General features: G+C 52.1%; 1 protein-coding gene across 5 annotated transcripts in view; it reads left to right on the top strand.

Annotated features, from left to right (window-relative positions):
• LOC149852054 (gonadotropin-releasing hormone II receptor-like) overlaps positions 1-19,619 on the top strand; it is a 64,352-nt gene that overhangs the window by 19,736 nt on the left and 24,997 nt on the right. The gene's annotated exons all lie outside the window — the stretch shown is intronic.

The raw sequence follows: 19,619 nt of genomic DNA, 5'->3' as shown, positions 1-19,619 counted from the left end.
CTCTCCGTTGGACTCTTCCCAATCAGTCCACATCCTTCTTGAAGTACGGGGCCCAAAACCGGGCACGGGACTCCAGGTGAACCTGCGTTCATGCTGAATAGAGCAGAAGAATCACTTCCCTTGACTTTCGAGTGATGGTCCCATTAATACAGGCTCATATTCAGTTTATGGGCCTTCTCTGCATATGGTCCTTCATATTCCCCCCGGTCCTTCTCTGCAGCACTGTCACCTGGCCAGTCATTCCCCAGTCGGTATACGTGCATGCAGTTATTCTGCCCCGAGGGCAGGACTCTGCCCTTGTCTGTGCTGAACTTCATCTGGTTGATCACGGACCATTTTTCCAGTCTATCCAGGTCATTCTGGATCCATTCCAGCATCTGTTTGCCCTGGGATGCTGAGGGCCAAAACTATACCAAAGAGGACCTCAGCTGTTTAGGCATTGCTTGCGACAGCCAAGGAGTCTCAGCAGACGGGGACATGCCATTGCTCCACGATCTTCTGCAATCCCGTCAGGAAGGCATGAAAGCAAAACGAGCAAACAAACGTCGTGCCAGGTTTCACGCTGCGGTGTTTAACAGCTTACACAAATCCCCTCATCTCCTCACCGGCTCGCCAAGAAGGTCCTCTCGAGTCTCGCTGAGGGCAGCTCCTCGGGGCCGGTCTGGCCGGGCGTGCCGACGTATTCCTGGAACACGTGTCCAGAAGATGCTCCCGGGCGGCTTTCCTCCAAAGCAAGCAGCTCTGCGTCTGCAATAGCGCGTTGCAGGGCGAGTGCAGCCACGTGGGGCCAGGAGGGCCAGGCTGGATGGGAAATCTGGGGCAGGAGGTTTCCCATGGAAGAGCTGTGCCGGTTTCTGGAGAAGGGGCAGATCCGTTGCATGTTGTCGGGATGCGTGGTGGTTCTGAAGTAATGAAATCCCGGGCCTGGATAGCAGCGTCCAGGCCTTATCCTGGTTATGGGTGCAAATTCCTGCCACTTCTCCCACGGCACCATCCCTGCCTGCCTCGGATCCAACTAAGTGCCCTTGACAGAGATCCATGAGGAGACGGGGGAAAGCAGAGGAGGTTTCCCAAGGGAGTTAATATGACGGGTGCTTCACGCAAACCGGGTGGCAATGGGAGGTGGGAGCTGGCTGGTTTCTCGCCTGCATTGCCAGCATTTACTTGGGCACCTCCCCCAGTGCAGCCAGGGCACCAGTTGTCTGGTGAGTCCCAAGAAACTCCCGACAAGTCCCGAGGGGCACGGTCACCCCCACAGATGGGATGCAGAGGAGACTCTGCAGGCTGCGAGTTACTCAGCCCATGGAAAACTGGGGCCTTGATTTTACCTTCTCTCCTGGATCAGTCAAACCCCCACTGGCTCCAGGGGTTGTCTGGCCTGACTCAGGACCCCTGTGTTTAGCCCAGCAGCTCTTAACCTTTTTAGACCTCTGATGCCCCTGGTTAGACTCAAGGCTCCCCCCCAGAAAATGCCAGGTCTTAGTTTTCACTAGTTTTTGGACTACAGGAAAATACTAGCACAAGTCATCTGTTGCAAAGGACTCATCCTGACCTGTTGTGATCTTCCCATTTTTAACACTATTGGGCATTTTTACACATGCTCCAGGGGTGCGGGGAGAGGGATGCTTTAATTAGAGCAGGTCTTGGAGCCGCCCTAATTAAAGCACCTATAGCACCTCGTGTATTCAGTGTCCCTTGCTTCAAAATTGGAGGGGGGGGGGCACTTTAACTAAAGCCCATTTGGCGAGCTTCAGTTAAAGTGTCCCTGCTGTCATTTTGAAGCATGGGGACACTGAATTCATGAGATGCAGAGTCTGCTGGAGTGCATTAATTAGCATGCTCCAGCAAACTTGATTAATTGAGTCTGCTCTGACACGCTGTAATTAAAGCGTGCCAGAGGAGCATCCCTACACGTGCACAGGTACTCTTAGAGTCCCGTTTGCAACCTCTGGGGTTGTTTTGTGAATACCGCTTTCACGCTGAAGAGCGATAACACGGCATGGCACCCCATGGTGCCCTAGCAAGGCACCCGCAGGGTGCAATGGTGCCCTGGCTGAGAATCGCTGGTTTAGCCCATGGTGGCAAGTCTGTTTCTCTGCCTCTTTCAGCTTTTAGAGACAGAGAAAGCAAGTTGGCGGCCTTGAAAGTATGCAGTCTAGATCCACTCTGATCCTTACAGTCAGCGTCATTAATTAAGTTTATCAATTAGTGGGGGGGGGGAAGGCATCAAAGCCGGAAATACAGTCATGTCGATGTTGCACACGATGAAGCAGGCTGGCTTTGTGACAGTTCACAGTATCAGGGTTTTAAGCGAGGCACATCTTGTGAATGGTAGCCCCGCTCCAAAGCTCCTGCTTTGGTTGTTCAAGCAGGCGCGTGGAAAGGACCGAGTTAGTTAGAGGAGCAGGTGGCCCGGGGGAGGATGAAAACAGCACCGTGCAGCTGCTCCCCACGGGAAACCATAAATCTAGGAGAGCCACTTACCTCTGGAAACAGCCCTTTCAGCAGCTGTGGTGCTGTCCTCGGACTTGCTTGTTCAGAGCAAACTGGAAAAAGCTCCCATGTGAGGAAAGGTTTAGGCCAACATTGTACAACGTGGTAAGGACTCTCAGTCTGTATTAAAGGATCTTGTGTAAAGAGGGATCGTGGTGCTGAGCCTTTTAGCTGTCCTAGGATAAGTCTCCAGTTGGATTGCTAATGAGCCTGGGAAAGAGACGGCCCTATAACACGCACGGTAGTTTATTCAAGCATAGGAATAGCCGTGAGTTTTAATGTTGCAAGTGTCCTAGCTTTAGAGGCAAACAAGTTAGGTGCTAGGTGGGGGAGAAGAGACTGGCTAGTTGGGTCCCTACGAGATCTCCAGCTGTGCTGACATACAGGTAAGTCTTAATGCAGACCTTTCCCTTAGACTATCCTGCCTCCCTTATACCAAGCTCTGTTTCCATTTAGCCCCAAAACAGGTCCGGAACGGGCAGTGGCGCTGCCCCTGGAGGCCTTGCCAACCAGAGTCTCGGAGTGAAAGCAGAATTCATTTTCCATGCTCATCCAACCTTAACCTCTTGGCTGTGGCTGCCAAGAGGGAAAATAATTACTCTCCCAGACCAGATTCATTGGCAACCTGGATTCTTTCTTTCAGGGCTGAAATTCTGGGTCAATTAGTCGCCCTGCAGAAAGGATCTGTTTGGACCCAGGGGTAACGTTCATCTCTGGTGTAACTCCACCGTCAGCTGTTCCATACCAGGGATAAGTCTGGCCGAGCAAGTTTAACTTGTTGGCAGTCAACTCCTCCTGGACCATTCCTGCATAAAATAAAGGACCGTGTCAAGACCTGGCCTTGCCGTGCTCCATGTTTCAGGGCATGTAGAGTTTCTATAAGGACCTTTTTAGCTGTGGCTGTTCTCTTCCCCTTTCAGAGGCAAGGGGGGGGTGTAATCTGGCAACTTGTTCCACGAGCTAACACTGGCTAGGTACAGACATTCAAAACGCTCGAGGCAGAATTGGTCTAAGGTTCGCAGTTTTCTGTAAGCAGCGTAGTTTAGATTGGTAGCAAACAGAGCCACATTCGCCCTTTGGTGAGGAGGGGGCACATCTTAAACCGGGTCCCACCATTTTTAAACCAGTCTGTGTGCCGAACTTCTGTTCTGTTATGGGTACAGGCTGGTTTCCGATCACTTACACCCGTAAAAGTGTAGTGTCTGCACCTGGCTATTAAAACCATGGCTGTTCTCGTATTGTAGTGACCTGGCTTTCCTTTCACAGGGTGGCTAATTTCTTGCCCCACATCACAGTAGACATTCAGGGTGCATTTGCACTGCAGTATTGTAACAGCAGCCTTCACCTCCCTGCAGGGGCTGCAAAGAGGATGGAGCTGGGCTGTTCTCAGCGGTGACAGATGCCAGAACAAGGAGCAATGGGCTCAAGTTGCAGTAAGGGAAGTTTAGGTTGGATATTGGGAAAAAAAATCCTCACTACCGGGGTAGTAAAACACTGGAGCAGGTTGCCCAGAGAGGAGTTGAACTCTCTATCACTGGAGTTTTTTAAGACCCAGCTAGACGAAGCCTTGGCTGGGATGATCTAGTTGGGGCTGGTCCTGCTTTGAGCAGGGGGTTGGACTAGATGTGACCTCCTGAGGTCCCTTCCAACCCTCATTTTATATTATTCTACAATTGGGATATTCAATCCAAGTCTGAAAATAGCAAGTGAGGGTAGTAGTAGCAGCCTACACATCACCACAGGGCCCAATGTGGGCTATAAAACCCAGCCAGGAAGCAGAGCAAATTAGCTCATGCTTCATTCCAGGCATCTAGGATCCTAGCAGTGCACAAGCTGGCTGGGTTAGAGCTGGCTCAGTATTGTCACGCTAAGCTGCAGTCACTGCTGTGACAACAGTGTAGACCTCCTCTCCATTTTTCCATCTGTGCAATGGGGATAATGACACTCACAGTACAAGATGCCCAGAGGAGCAGAAGGGTTCCCAAGCCAGAACATCTGGTGCAGGATTTTGAGCAGCCTGTGTTCAGTGGTGCTTGGAGCTGGGCTGTGTTTTGGCCCCACCTCTAGATGCCAGGCTTAATTCAGGACTGTCCGACTTCTAAGCAGCCAGAGGCTGAAGGTCTTGTGGGCTGCACCAGCAGGGACCTCACATCCCAGAGCCACACCAGAGTGAACCACGGGCCCCCTGGGCCACCCCCATGGCTTCACTGTACATGTGCGTGTCCGCAGGCTCACTGTCAGCTCCCCTGGCCGTGCCTTGCTGCACGATCCTGCCCCTCGGGAGAGGGGGCAGGCAATGAAAGCTAGAGAAGGGAAGGGAAGGGAAGCCCTGAGCCTCTGGCTGCAGCAGTGAGGGGAATGGCAGCTGGGCAGGAGCCTGGGGGCAACATAACCCCTTGTGAGCTACACGCAGCCCACAGGCTGCCCATTGCAGAGCCCTGGCTTTGTTCATTGTCTGAAAAGCTCTTTGTGATCTTTGCAATGGAGAAGCTGCGCACAGGTGGTGTTACTGTTGTTGAGCAGGGAAATACCTGAGTTAGCAGCGGTAACAAAGCTGCAGCAGATGCTTAATACTGGGGTTAGTCGGTATGCCTGCTCAGACTGTCCTGTTCCTGGTTAACGGTAATTTCCTGGGTTTATGGGGAGCTGCAATGCAGTAGCTTGCAAATTATTCCCCCATTTGGTCTCTCGCACGGTTCAAAAGAGCATGGCATTGCTCTGGGATTAGTGCTCGCTTCCTGCTGTCTGATTTTTACTTACTTACCCAGGAAAGGGAAGCACTCATTGGCTGTAGATGAATTGTGAGGACTACAAATTAACGCAAAGTGTCCTTCTGCTGCCAAAGACTTCCCACTCTTACTGCTCCTGTTGTGGAGGTAGGGCTGATTGCAAGAAGGCTCATTTTCATAATTCTCATTTAGTTCCCCATAAAACGATATGGACAAATTGAATTAGACACATCCACACATCAAAGGTGACCTTGGAGTCACGAGGTGCTGGCCGCCAGGTAGAGATCACTTTCCAGTACACGTCAAGTGGCCTCCTCATGTTTCAAACTGTGCCACTAGCATCATCACTGCGCTAGGAGTGGTTTGAAGCTGCATTTCCGCACCGCGGGACAGAGGCAGCAGAGACCTCTGCCGTGCTATTTGCATTAAGGAGCAATGGGGATAAAGGAAAGGATTAAAAATAAAATCAGATTGGCAGCACTAAGGATGTCTATACACGAGTAGCCAGGCTGCTCCAATGCGCTGTAATGCCAGTGCGTCGGAGCCGACTTGGCCGGAGCGTGGGAATTACCGCGCTCCAGCAGATGCCGGCGGTTGGGGTATCAGTGTCCCCGTGCTGAAAAACAGTGCCAGGGGGCACTTTTTCTAAGGCTCGTTCAATGAGCTTTAGCTAAAGTGCCCCTGCCGCCATATATAAGCACGGGGACACTGGTACACAAGATGCTCTGGATGCTCTAATTAAAGCACCTCCCACCCCCAGCACATGTATAAATGCCCTTAGGTTTTATGCTAAGAAGAGGAGCAATGGCAGAGGGGCTGCACCATTCTTGCCTTTGACATTTAACTCCCTGTTGGGCCCACTTCAAAGCCCATTGCAATCAATGCAAGGGTTTCTGCTGACCTCCTGGGCTTTGCATTAGGCTTGTGCGATTTACTTGCAATGCTGGACTAACGGTGCCATTTGTGGGTTTTGCTTCCCTTCAGGAGCCCAAGCTGCATCCCTCTAAAGTCAGCAGAAAGCCTTCTCTGATGTCCGTGGGCTTTGGAGCAGCTTAACTCTGACCTGATCTCTCAGTGTCTTCAGCTGGATGAAGCATGCGACGCTCTCCTTATATCTCCCCTCAGAATCAGCTCTACCAGTCAAGCCCAACACAGTTGTAGAAAATGAGGGCTGGAAGGGACTCAGGAGTCGCATCTAGTCCAACCCCTGCTCAAAGCAGGACCAGCCCCAACTATTTCATCCCAGCCAAGGCTTTGTTGAGCCAGGTCTTAAACACCTCCAAGTATGGAGATTTCACAACCTGTCTGGGTAACCTGCTCCAGTGCTTCACTGCCCTCCTAGTGATTTTTTTCCCCCCAATATCTAACCTAAACTTTGCTTGCTGCAACTTGAGACTGTTGCTTCTTTTTCTGTCATCTGCCACCATGGAAAACAGTCCGGCTCCATCCTCTTTGCAGCCCCCCGTGCAGGGAGTTGAAGGCTGCTGTGAAATCCCTCCTCATTCTTTCCTCCACACTAAATAAGCCCAGTTCCCTCAGCCTCTCCTCAGAAGTCAGGCTTCCTACCTCCTACCCATTTTCTTTGCTTTCCACTGAACCCTCTCCAATTTATCCACATCTTTTCTGTAGTGGGGGGTCCACAGCTGGACACAGGACTCCAGATGTGGCCTCCCCAGTGCCAAATACAGGGGAAGACTCACTTCCCTCGCTCTGCTGGCAACGCTTCTACCAATGCAGCCCAGGATGCCATTAGCCTTCTTGGCATCAAGGCCATACCACTGGCTCCTATTCAGCTTATTGTCCACTGTCACCCCCAGGTCCTTTTCTGCAGAGCTGCTGCCCAGCCCGTCACCCCCACTTGCACCAGTGCACAGGACTGTTCCATCATAAGTGCAGGACTTTGCACTTGTCTTTACTGAGCTTCACTCATGGGGCTCTGGTGTGGTGCCAGAGGACTGGAAGAGGGCCAACGTGGTTCCCATCTTCAAAAAGGGGAGGAAGGAGGACCCGGGGAACTATAGGCAGGTTAGTCTTACCTCAATCCTGGGCAAGCTTTTTGAGAGAATTATCCTGGTGCATGTCCACGAGGGGCCGGGGGGGAGAGTATACTTGGGGGCAACCAACATGGGTTCATTAGCGGCAGGTCCTGTCAGACCAACCTGGTGGCCTTCTACGACCAGGTCACCAAATCCTTAGACGCAGGGGTAGCAGTGGACATCGTCTTCCTATACTTTCGGAGGCCTTTGACACTGTCTCTCACCCCGTTCTCATTAAGAAACTGGGGGCTGTGGTGTCGACACCCACACAGTCAGATGTGTCGCCAACTGGCGGGAGGGCCGCACCCAGAGAGCGGTGGTGGACGGGTCATTTTCGACCTGGAGGGACGTGGGCAGTGGGGTCCCCCAGGGCTCGGTCCTTGGGTCCGCACTGTTCAACATCTTCATCAGTGACTTGGACGAAGGGGTAAAAAGCACCTGTTCAAATTTGCTGATGACACTAAGATGTGGGGGGATGTGGGCACACTAGAAGGGAGGAATAGGCTGCAATTGGACCTAGACAGGTTACAGGGGCGGGCGGATGAGAACAGGATGGGATTCAACACCAACAAGTGCAAAGTGCTGCACCTGGGAGGAACAACCACAACCAAACCTACAGGCTGGGGACCTCCCTTCTCGGCAGTGCAGAGGCAGAAAAGGATCCTGGAGTCATCATTGACTCCAAGATGAACGTGGGCCGGCAGTGTGGGGACGCGGTCAGGAAGGCCAACTGCACCTTGTCATGCATCCGCAGATGCATCTCGAGCAGGTCCAGGGAGGTGATCCTCCCCCTCTATGCGGCACTGGTCAGGCCGCAGCTGGAGTACTGCGTCCAGGTCTGGGTGCCGCACTGCAGGAGGGATGTGGGCAGCATGGAGAGGGTCCAGAGGAGGCCACTCGCATGATCGGGGGCAGCAGGGCAGGCCCGACAAGGAGAGGCGATGGGTCCTGAACCTGTTCAGCCTCCACAAGAGAAGGCTGAGGGGGGATCTAGTGGCCTGTTACAAACTAGTAAGGGGGGACCAGCAGGCATTGGGGGAGTCCCTGTTCCCCCGAGCATGACCAGGAGTGACCAGGAATAACAGTCACAAGCTGGCAGAGGGGAGATTCAGACTAGACATCAGGAGGCGTGACTTCACGGTCAGGGCGGCTAGGGTCTGGAACCAGCTTCCAAGAGAAGTGGTGCAGGCCCCTACCCTGGGGGTGTTTAAGAGGAGGCTGGATGAACACCTAACCGGGGTCGTTTGACCCCAGTACTCTTTCCTGCCATGGCGGGGGGTCAGACTCGGTGATCTGCTCAGGTCCCTTCCCACCCAACCAACTGTGAAACTAAGAAACCCATCACTGGACCCAGTGCTGTTCTGTTCCACTAATGTAAATCCTTCAGACCTGCACTGAAGTCACTGGAGCTGCTCTGGATTCTCACCAGTGCAACCAAAAGCAGAATTTGGTCCATTTTGCCTGCCCCTTAAGGTCAGCCCCATAAGAGATCATGCAGAATAGGTGAGGGAGGGTTTTGCAGACCAGCAAAATTCAGGCTTGCTCCAGGAGACCTCTGCCTGGCTGTGAGAAGCACCCAACGTGTGTCCATCGGCAGCGGTGCTAGGTTATCCCCACAGCGCATTCATGCAGACACGAGAGGGGTGTCGGCAGAACCGCTAGTCAAGGGAATCTGGTGCCTACTGAAAATCAGCAGCCTTAGACCCAGGTGAAGCATGTGGACATGTAGCTGAAAATGCATCTGGGTCTGCATGCACACCAGCTGGGCTTGTCTGCCACGAGGGATCTGCTTCTGTGTTTCTGCTCAGAAGGTGCCCTTCGTATGCCAGCAGCTGCACCAAATACTTTGCAACAGCATTTCATGCCCCTCTCCTGGGAGTGGTGGCGGAGCTGGTATAACAGTTTAGGGCATGAGTTTAAGAGCCAGAGATGACAGTTCGTGGTGGTGATGATAAAGCTCTGTGTTTCTTTCTCTCCAGAGCTACCCAAGACACTCACAGCTCATTGCAGCTGTTACTGAATCGTGGTAGTGTTTTTGTGAACCAGCTGCACTTTCTGATCCCTGCTTTGCTGTGGGGCAAAACCGACATGCAGAAAGGTTATGGGATCTGGTTTGCACCTTGAGCGCTTGCAGTGGAAGAAGGAGATCAAACTCCAGGTGTAACCAGAGCACCAGCGCAGCCCATCTCGCTCAGTCCATGGGAGTTTGTGAGGCCAGAGGAAGAGGCCTGTCTCTGTGGCGTTTCTGCTCCTTTGGAAAGGGTCCCAGTGCTCCCTAAATTGGGTCTGCGCACACCAGCAATAAATCAGCCCCAGTGCCGCAGTACTCCCTGTCGCTCGTCAGGCCAGGGGACTGGATGGCTCAGTGTTTTTGTGGGCGGATACAGCTGCTTTGAAGCCTTGCCAGCGGGAGGATTGCTTTGCATGCGGAGCCCAGGTTGGCAGCTGAGCTCCCCCAAGCTGCGCCGTCCCCAGCGGGATCTCCGGTTCGGGACTGGGCCCTTCTGTGTTTCCATCCTGTGCGATGGAAGCAAATCCGAACTATACACCGACTTCCAGGGCGGCCCCTTACCATCTCTCTGTCATTTCAGCTCCTGGTCCAGCTGTTAGCCTTGGCAGGGTCTCTAGTTCACCGTGTGAGCCTTTTATGCCTTGACAAGGTGATTCCACACGGGTCAAAGGCCTCCTAGCCCCTGATTTACACCAGAGCAAAGTCCCAGCACCCCAACATACAATTCGGGGATGCATCCGCAGGTGACTGGATTCCTGCTCTGTCTCCTAGCCGGGGCTCGTAGTTCCCTAGCAACAGATCTGAAATATGGAACAGAAACAGCTATTTTCTCCCAGTCTGGTCCAGGCTGAAGGAAAACATCACTGGTGACTCAGTGTTTCAGGCAGGTGGCCTCATTATCCAAACGGGGCCGGTTAGGTGTAGGCTATGATGGAGGCACGCGCCTTGCGCTGCCGATCGGTGAAACCGCCCAGAGCAGCTCACAGCTGGGGATTGTTGCACAGTAGGAGCTGGACCCGTGCTACCATCGTCTGCTCCGCACCCCCAACTCGTAGGGGTGTTCTCGTCCCGGGGTGAGTTTCGGGTCTGACGGCGGTAGGGGAGTTCCAGACAAGTCCATTGAGCCGACCCGGCCACGGCCACACGAGCCGTGGAGTACGTGCAGGTTTCTGGCGTCTGAGGGTTTGGCGAATTCGCTGGAGCTGCAGTATCTTCCCTCCGGTAGTTCACATCTGTGAGGCCTGCGGATGGTCAGGGCTGGAGCCTCTCTCCGCTCTCTCTACCCCGCTACCCGTCAGGGATGAGATGGCTGTAAGCTGATCCTGGATCCTGTTTCTCGATTGGACCTCAGACCACAGCACTCATTTCTGAACGTGGGGATCTCACGCGAGTAGCTGGTATGATGAGATTCTCATCATTTGGGGCCAACATCTGATGAGATGCATTCGCTGGCTGACTCATACTCTAAGCACGGTTCCTCTCTTGCCCGAACCTCAAACCCTAATCTAAACCTTAATGCAGGCTGTGCTCCCAATGCTCCTATCCATCTGCTAAAGCATTTCTCCATACCTTATATCTTTAAATGGCCCTCTGCTAAAAATGATGCCAGCCCTGGAAGCTAGGAGTCTGGGGCATCCCAGGTGACTCCAGCAGGGGAAACTGAGGCACCACAACAGTGAGAGTCTACGGGAATAAGCCTGCCCTCATTCTCAACGGCTTCCTTAGATCACAGCCATCTCTACCCCTCTGGAAAATGTCAAAATCTCTGGAAGATTTTGCAGCGAAGGAGTCATAAACCTGTCCTCAGAAGAGGGGGGACTCTTCCCGGCTTCCGTGTGGCGTTCTAGCACGTTACAGAACAAGAGTCATAAAGCAGGACTGCTCACCTAGACAAAATTACACATCCTCTGCACTCGCTTTTGCTCTTGTTAAAGTGTGTTTGAAGTGGCTCCTGCTATCCTTCATCAGTGGGCTAGGAAAATGTGCAGTGTCCCTTGCACAGATTTCATAGACATCAGGGCTGGAAGGGACCTCGCGAGATCGTCGGGTCCAGCCCCCCGCCCCAGGGGCAGGAAGTCAGCGGGGGTCAGATCACCCCAGCAAGGTGAGCATCCAAGCGTTTCTGGCAGGTAACCAGAGTAGGTGCTTGCACCACTTCTGCGGGGAGTCTCCTCCAGACTCTGGAGACTCGGACAGTAAAGAAGTTTTTCCTTATGTCCAGTCTAAAACAGTCTTCCAGCGGTTTGTGACCGTTACTTCCCTCGGGGTGCCCTGGTGAACAGATGTTCACGATGCACACCCCGACGTACTTATAGGAGCCTTCTCTTCTCCAGGCTGAAGAGTCCCATGTCCCTCAGCCTCTCCTCATCAGGCTTGCTCTCTTGACCGCTGCCCATGCGCGTGGCTCTCCTCCAGACTCCCTCAAGCTCCTCCACATCCTTCCTAAATTGTGGAGCCCAGAACTGGATTCAGTACTCTGATAGATAAAAACCCTACTGACAGATAAAAGCCTACTAGAGCTGCTGACATAGCTCAAGTGGCTGCACCTTGTCCTTCAGGCCTGAAGCCCTTATTTTAAACCTTGCTGTTGACCCGTGTAAAACTGCTGGTAGCAATAAGCAGGGCCACGGAGGCCCGGGCTTCTGCCGGGATCCTTCTGCTCCTCCTGCTTGAACGTGGGCTGTGTGCAGGCTGTGGCTATTGTTATCACACAGAGCTAGGAGTGTGTAGCAGACATGCAGTGGAAAGAGTCCCCTCAAGCAGAGAATGAGGTTTGGAGCTGGACAGCTATTGCTTTATCTAATGGTCTCCATTTCTTTTCTGATTCATCCTTGCCCTGCTCTTTACTCTTTCAGCTGATCTCAGACCCCTCCACCTCTCCCCCATCAGTTCCGAACCCCTTGTACAGGTTGCGTAAATCCAGATCTGAGCCTGGATGGACATTTCTACGTATACCGGCATCCAGCTCATCTTAAAAGAAAGGAACTTTTCTATCCACGTACGTCAGTGGAGATTGGAGGGCAGGAATTGAGGGGTAGAGGTTAGCGCGGAAGTCTAGGAGCCAGGATTATTGCTTGTTTTACTTGTGACCTCAGGATACTTGATGGTTTTGTGTAATATAACTGGCTTTACTTCTCTGTGCCTCAGTTTCCCTAGCTGTAACATGAGGATGAGGTTAGTTCTAATAGGAGTATTTTGCTGTTTAGTGGATGCTTCAAGGGGGCTGGAGATCCTGGCACACCGGGCACTGCGGAGGTGCGTGACTACACTTGCGAGTGCTTCTCAGTAGCTGGAGGTGCTGCTCTGCATCAGCACACATTTTTTTGGAGTCGGAGCCCAGATACTGTTTATTAGGATAACTGGAAAAAGAGGGGGAAATAAAAGGGAACTTCATGAACTTATATTTAACTTGTGAACTTTTTGGCCAGTAGCAAGCATCCATTCCAGGGGTGATTTCATTTCCATTCTAACCCAAGGAAATGACTTAATGGACACTGGTATTTACTCACAAAAACACTGAATGTCAGATGTACCCCTGACTAGACTTTCTGTTTCAAATCCAACATGAGGCAGAAATTTCCTTGGATAAATTCCTCTTGAGACAACTGAAACATTTACAAGAATTCATAGGAAAAGTATAGGATCTGAAACGCTGAAGCCAGACGTTATTCTGAACAAGCAGAAATACCTCTGTGAATAAACTGCAAGTGACTCGTCCTATGAAAACACAGTGAGAGGAGAGGATTTCTTAGGGTGATCTTTTTTATTGGACCAGCTCAATAGCCGAGATTAGTTAGACAAGCTTTTGAATGCAAGATGTTCTTTGCCAGGTCTCACAAAGAGCAAGCAAAGAGAAGATGTCGGCACAGTTATCTTTAAGTTCACTGGCTCAGACCAGTGCACTGGTAATCTTTGCCACTCATTCTGCATTACTTTTAGATTTAGTCCCAAAAACTGCTGATGGAAACGCATGCAATGCTGCTTTGCTTTGATAAGTACTATAGAAATAGTCATGGGGGGAGGTCTGGTGAGGTTCCCAGCAGTCTCCGCTCTGCAGTAATTGGAGGAAGGTGAAGACGATTAGCTCTTTCGAGTGTGGAGCCCTATGTGTATCGTGCAGGTAAAACTAATATGCAGGAACGCCAACTTTTAGGAATGCAGGAGACAAAAGTTTAGCAGATGAAATGCAGGTTGTTTCTCTTTGCTTTGATCATTTTCCTTTGGGAATAAGAACAATGGTTTCCCATTAGCATCATAGACAACGAGGGCTGGAAGGGGCCTCGGGAGGTCACATTTAGTCCAGCCCCCTGCCCAAAGCAGGACCAGCCCCGACGAGATCATCCCAGGCAAGGCTTTGTCGAGCCAGCATTTAAAAACTTCCAAGCATGGAGCTCCCCCCACCTCTGCATCCCATCGGGCCCCAAGGACTGTATATGTCCAGCTTTTCTACATAGTCCCAGACCTGTTCTTCCACCACGGTTGGCTGCTCCCCTCCTCCCCAAAATGTGCCGCCAGGTGCAGTAGTCTGGGAGTTGCCCTTGCCTATGAGGATTGAGGTAAAAAAGGCACTGACTACTTCAGCCTTTGCCACTTGTGACCACAAATATTTTAAAATGTAATTATTATCTCAAGTTTGAGAACTTGCATTGGCGGAAAGAGGAGTGAACTCTGTCGATTCATTATGGCCAATGCCAATGCTCGTCAAAGTAGCAGGTGAGAAGCGGGCCACTCCAGCCCTCCACACTTCCCGGCATAAGTGTTATATGGGTATTATATACACTCAGAAGTTATCAGTGTCATCGGTGTAAGAAGCACATTTATCAGGGGATTGTGTTAACAGCGACTCATGCAGCATTTCCCATTGGATCTTTCTGGACGGTGAGTACTTGGGATCTCAGTCCTGTGTGTCATCCAGCAGCACGGCGCTGCACTGTAGAGAAAAGTATCATCTCTCCAGTCTCTGACAGGGCCCCCCACTTCCATGGCCCAGAGACCACTGGACTCAGTGCACGGCTCCAGCTGACTCTAGAAAACGTTAGATCAGACTCGGAGCATGTGACCATTGACAAGGCAGTAGCCCAAAGTGAGATGATTTAGAAAATACCAGACTCTTGCAATACGGAAACAATATCAGCCGTCCAACACGGCTTCATTATCCTGGTGACCACAAACCTGATCATCAAACCAGTTCAATAATATCCGTCCAGAGACTCGGTTGAGGGTTGCTGAGTAGACGGCTTCCAAGATCTTTGAGGAGGTGAGAAAAATCAGACAAGAGAGCTATTGTGCAGCAGCCAGAAAATAATAATTTTAATGCACACAACCATGCCTTAAACTGAGACTTAATATTAATTCATGTCCTGAACATGTCTGCATGACAGCATGCTAAAAAATGTCTTCTCTGAACCAAGACTGAAGTCTTTTTTTGTTCACCAAGATCATGGCTTGAAATTCCCCCAAAAGGACTCCTGGTCTCTGATTGCCTCATGCAGTGGTGAGAACGGAGAGGTGTTCTGCAAACAAGGAAGTGTCCAATAGGGGAGGAAGACGAAACAGAGAATAAAGCCTTGTAATGGGGTTAGTAGAGAGAAAAATGGCTTCATTAATGAATAAACCCTAGACTGTTATGCTGCATGGATCCCAGGGCCCACTGATGAAAGGCTTTTGCTAAAGAAAAAGCTGCAATCCACCCACTTGATGCTCCAGCTTCATCTTCCTTGTTTCCCAGGGCCCACCCCACACCTGGAGCAGCATGGACACAGTTATGTGACTGCAAGGAAGTGTTTCACATTCACGGTGCAAGTTGTGGCAGACAGCTGAGCGTCGCTCCTTGATTCTCCTAGCCCAGGACCTCCTCTCCGGACACGCCGGGGAGCTGCACGGCGCAGCTTCGGCACGAGAGACAGAAGCAGCACAGGGCAAGGCTAGCACAGGAGGGGGCAGAACCGTCCTGCTTGCCTTTCTGCCAGCTCTTCCAGCCAAGGGGAATTTGTGACCAGTGCAAGTCCACATTGCACTGTATAAAGGCCACAAAGGGAAGCAGAGACTCCTTCCCAGCATTACAGAGACCAAGTGCCCAGGCCTGCTGTGCCGCTACGCTGCAGCCCCGTGCCCCTGGAGCTGGTGAGAAGATGATTCGGTCTCTGGGCACATTTGGTGCCTTGACAGGGGAGACAACAAAGCTGACAGGTTCGCACCCGTGCAGCAACGCTCACGTCACAGAGGCCAACAAACAGCCTTCAAATCGGTAACGTCTTCCGACGGGCTCTGACCGGGGATTTGAACAAGTCTCCTACCGGGGAAGCCCCCTGTATTCTGGAAAGCCACCTGCAAACTGGACAGGGGGGTTACATGGAACAGGAAATGCGGACTTGCTCCTTTCCTCTTGGATCGAACCTCCCTGGAGGGCCACGCTGGCTGAAAGTCGCCCGACTGGGCTTCAGTGATGTCTTTCCAAAACTACAGCCACCTTCATGCTAAACTGACTGCGCGCCTTGGTTTAGCTGGCGCGGGTACAGTCATGGAAGCGAGCTTAGTTTAGACTGTCAGCTGAATCCACACGCCCAATAACCAGTTGGCTTTTTCTTCTGCAAAGATCACTATAAAGAGCCTTTGATGCTTTGGGTAAAGGATTGCTGAACTCTAGCTAAGCCATTCTCGTTGCACATGAAAAGCGTATCACCTCCATGGCTGCTCCTGATGGGTTCAGCAGCAATCGCCGCGATAGTCTTTTTCTTTAAAGTTTAATGGAGGCTATTTTGGTTCTGGCACACCCCTCTCACCCAGCAGGATATGTTCTCAGTAAAGCTGAAAACGTACAGGGGGGAGCGGGAGGAAAAGCTGTGGGAGGAAAGAGGCAATCTGGGGCAGGGGGGTCTCTGAACCGAGATCACTTTGGTGAACTCGTGGACTTCTCTCAGCAGGGCAGAGCAGGGGTAGCCAACGTGCTGGTCAAATCCATAAAGAAGTATCCGGCGCAAAGGTGAGTGAGTCTTTTGGCTGAGTTTGGCTGGTAGTTATTCCTTGGGGATCTCACAGACGGGGAGAAGGTTCAGGAGTTTGCTCTGTTACCAGCTGGCCGTGTGGTGGGCAAGTCACTTGAGGTCTGGACGTACAAACAATTCACTGCGGTGCAAAGAGTGCATCACAGCTTTACTGCGTACCTACTGCCGTATGCTGGCGGTTGTGCGTGTGGTCTGGCTTCATGCTAAGGAGAAGCTAAAATGTGGAAATTTACTTCTCTTTCATTAGAGGCTAAAGCATCACGGCTGAGCTTTCCTTTACCGTGGGGTAAGAGTGCGCCCATGGGAAGGCGTTGCAGAGCAGCTGACGCACAGCAAAGCCCTGGGCTGGCCCCTTTTATGCCACGGTGAATCGCTCATTTGTCCATCCCCTCGCCCCCCTGGGCCTCGGTTCTGCACGTGTGAAATATCACTGCACTGGCTCACACGTGTTGTGAGCAGCAAGGTGTTAAAGATTGTAAGGCATGCACCCACTACAGAGATGTGAGCCTGGTGAGACACAGAAGGGAATACCTAGGAAAGGCAGAATCGCCCTCCAGAACGAGCGGAAAGCAGAGGCCTTGGGAAAGTTCGTTCTGTCCATCAGACACGGCCACTGCTGACGCGGGCAAGCGATGCCAATCCCCATGCAACGTCCTCACGCAACGGTGCTTCGCTCTGCGCAGACACCACCAACCATGTCATCTCCTAACCCAGTGGGAGAGGGAATGAGAACTGTAAGTTCGAGGCCAATCAGATGTAGTAGAGTGGTGCTATTCATCCCGCCCAATCTCTGCAAATCAGGTGCAGCTTCATTACCGAGGGCGGGTTGTCCCCTGAACTAGGTTGTCCAGCTGGCTCTGGCGGCCGGCTCCTCATGCAAAACCAGGGTCTGCTCCATAGCTCATTGAGGTCAACAACCCCTTACTGATTCACTGGACATGTGTTCAGACCCTAAAAATATGAGACCCCTTCCAGCATCCTCTCCATCAACACACTGTGATTCATGAGCTGTTTGCACACAGGAGCCTTGGTGAAATAGGTCCCTGTGTGTCGACAGAGGTAACGCAGGGCAAAGATGCCTGCCGCTTGTCCTCGCTGGGTCTTAGGGCTGGAGCAGACCCCAGACTTGCCCACAAGCAAACAGAGCAAGAGCCTTCTGGCCTCCACTTCGCTTCACTTCCAGGTTTATAGTAAAATGGTTCAGAACAGAGACAAGCTGTCTCGGCGGTAGATGTATTTTTCCAGCGTGGACAGCCCTGCTTCTGATGGGACAAGAGAGGCTTCATAACAAGAAATGATCTAGAAAGCAGGTCAGCTTAACCGAGCGGGAAGGACGCTCCTCAAGATTTCCATTTGGTGTCTGTTTAAAAAGAAGCGAGAGAGGCAAAGGAGAGCCTCAGAGTAACTGTTTCCTCACCTCTCCAAATGTGCAGATGTAGCTGAGAAACCATCCATGCTGCCTCCCACTTCTCTTTAGTATTGATGTGTATAAATGCTAAAGAGCTGTCGAGGCCTCAGCTGAGATCAGCTGCCACGGTACCACCCGACTCCGGACACTTTTAAGAAACAGTTGGATGCTTGTCTTGCTGGGGTCCTATGACCCCAGCTGACTCCCTGCCCCTGGAGCAGGGGGGCTGGACCTGATGATCTTACAAGGTCCCTTGCAGCCCTATAAAATCTGTGAAGCATCATTATCTTCTCTGCTCTGAAGGGGGAGAAGCTGGCCTCCTTCCTCCCTTGGTCCTTATTTTTATTTGCATCTCTGCTGGCACTGCCGGGGAAGGTGCTAGTGGGATGGATTTTTGTAGAGGAGACTTCCCCCCCCAACCTCGCGTCCTTCAGGTCATCAAACTGCCTCCCAGTGATGGTGACATCAGCCCCTGTTGGTGAAAAGCTGATGGAGTCAGCTGTTCTGCTGGTGTTTGCAGCCATCGGGAACTGGGCCAGCGACTGAACCAAGAGCATGGCATGCTCCAGTGTCGATGGGCTGCAAACCCATGCCGTTGCAGGCAAGCAGATAACAGGGCAGTGGATCCCCGCCGCCTTCCCCGCGCTTCAGCCAGGGACACCGTCTCATTTATCAGCTGGAGAAGAGTGCGGTTCTAACTCCCTGGCTGAGAACCGATGCTGAAGTGTGTAAGCCCAGTGCTCGCCTCTGTGTGCGACTCCCTTGATTTCAGTTGTGAGAGCAGGGCTCAGGCCGAAGGCAATGAAGACAAGCGAGACCCCAGTGCTCAGTGTGCGGTGTGTTTGGCCTCTGCAATAGAAACTGTTTCAAACCTGATAAAGCCATTGACAAAATCCATGCACGTCAAGGCAGTTTGGCTTATTTTTTTTTTATCACAAGGAATAAAAATCTCCCTTTATTTCCATAACGAGACTATTTGCCAAGGAAATCTTCTGCCAGCAAGGGGTCATCAGAGACAAAACAAACTCACTTTCAGAGGAGGTCATGTGTTACCTTGTAAAAATATGTGAAAGCAGAGCCAGGCTGCTGGAAAACTGCTTAACGGCAGGGATGACTGCTCCTGCAGAACGTCACCTCCTACCAGACACACAGACAAGCAGAGGGGATGCTGAGATTTTTCTACACACAATTGTAAATATATTTTTACCTGATGCACATAGACTGTATAGATTCGTCGGCTGGAAAGCCAGCGAGATCGCTGGGATCCTCCACTCAGATCTCGTGCCTGATTCAGGCCATGGGATTTTATCCCAGGGTATCAAGCTGACCCCTAACTTCTGGTGGAGCTAGGGCACAGTTTTCAGTAAGACATCCACATTTGGCTCACAACGGGGGCCAGCAACCTTTTCAGGCCAGGGGCTGGAACAACCTGGCTTCTGTCTGGCATGGCGTGGGTGTCTTCAGTGGCGCATCAGCAGCGGGGGACTTGCCTGTACAGCTGATGAGGCCAGACAGCTGGGAGCTGTGCCAGTGCTGCCACTGCTTTTCCCAGCCCCTGCTTCCCAGCCGAGGTGCGGGCGCAGCGTACAGCCAGAGAGGAATTGCAACAGGGCCGGGCACCTGGACACTGTGCCCACGCTGCTGTTACCACGGCTCCAGCTCGGGCCCCCCCGCAACCGGAAGCTGCGCCCATGCTGCAGACAGTGAGCAGGGGCAGGGGAAGCAGCGGTGATGCTCCCTGGCCTCAGCTGACTCTGACCCAAAACCAAGACCACCCCAACCTCAGTCATTGAGCTCCGGGATGCTGATGATGCTGTATCCTGTGCTTACTTGGAAGCTCCCTGGCCCCAGTTCGGCTCCTCATCGCCCAGCCCCAGCACAGGGTTGAGAAGAGGCAAACCCTCCTAGCTCTGCAGGCTGGGTCCAAAGGCTCTGTGG

This window comes from Crocodylus siamensis, chromosome 15 (assembly GCF_052110815.1).
Source record: "Crocodylus siamensis isolate JL-2025a chromosome 15, ASM5211081v1, whole genome shotgun sequence".
NCBI classification, from domain to species: Eukaryota; Metazoa; Chordata; order Crocodylia; family Crocodylidae; genus Crocodylus; species Crocodylus siamensis.
Note: the sequence above shows the minus strand (reverse complement) of the source record. Positions and strands in the feature narration are given on the sequence as shown.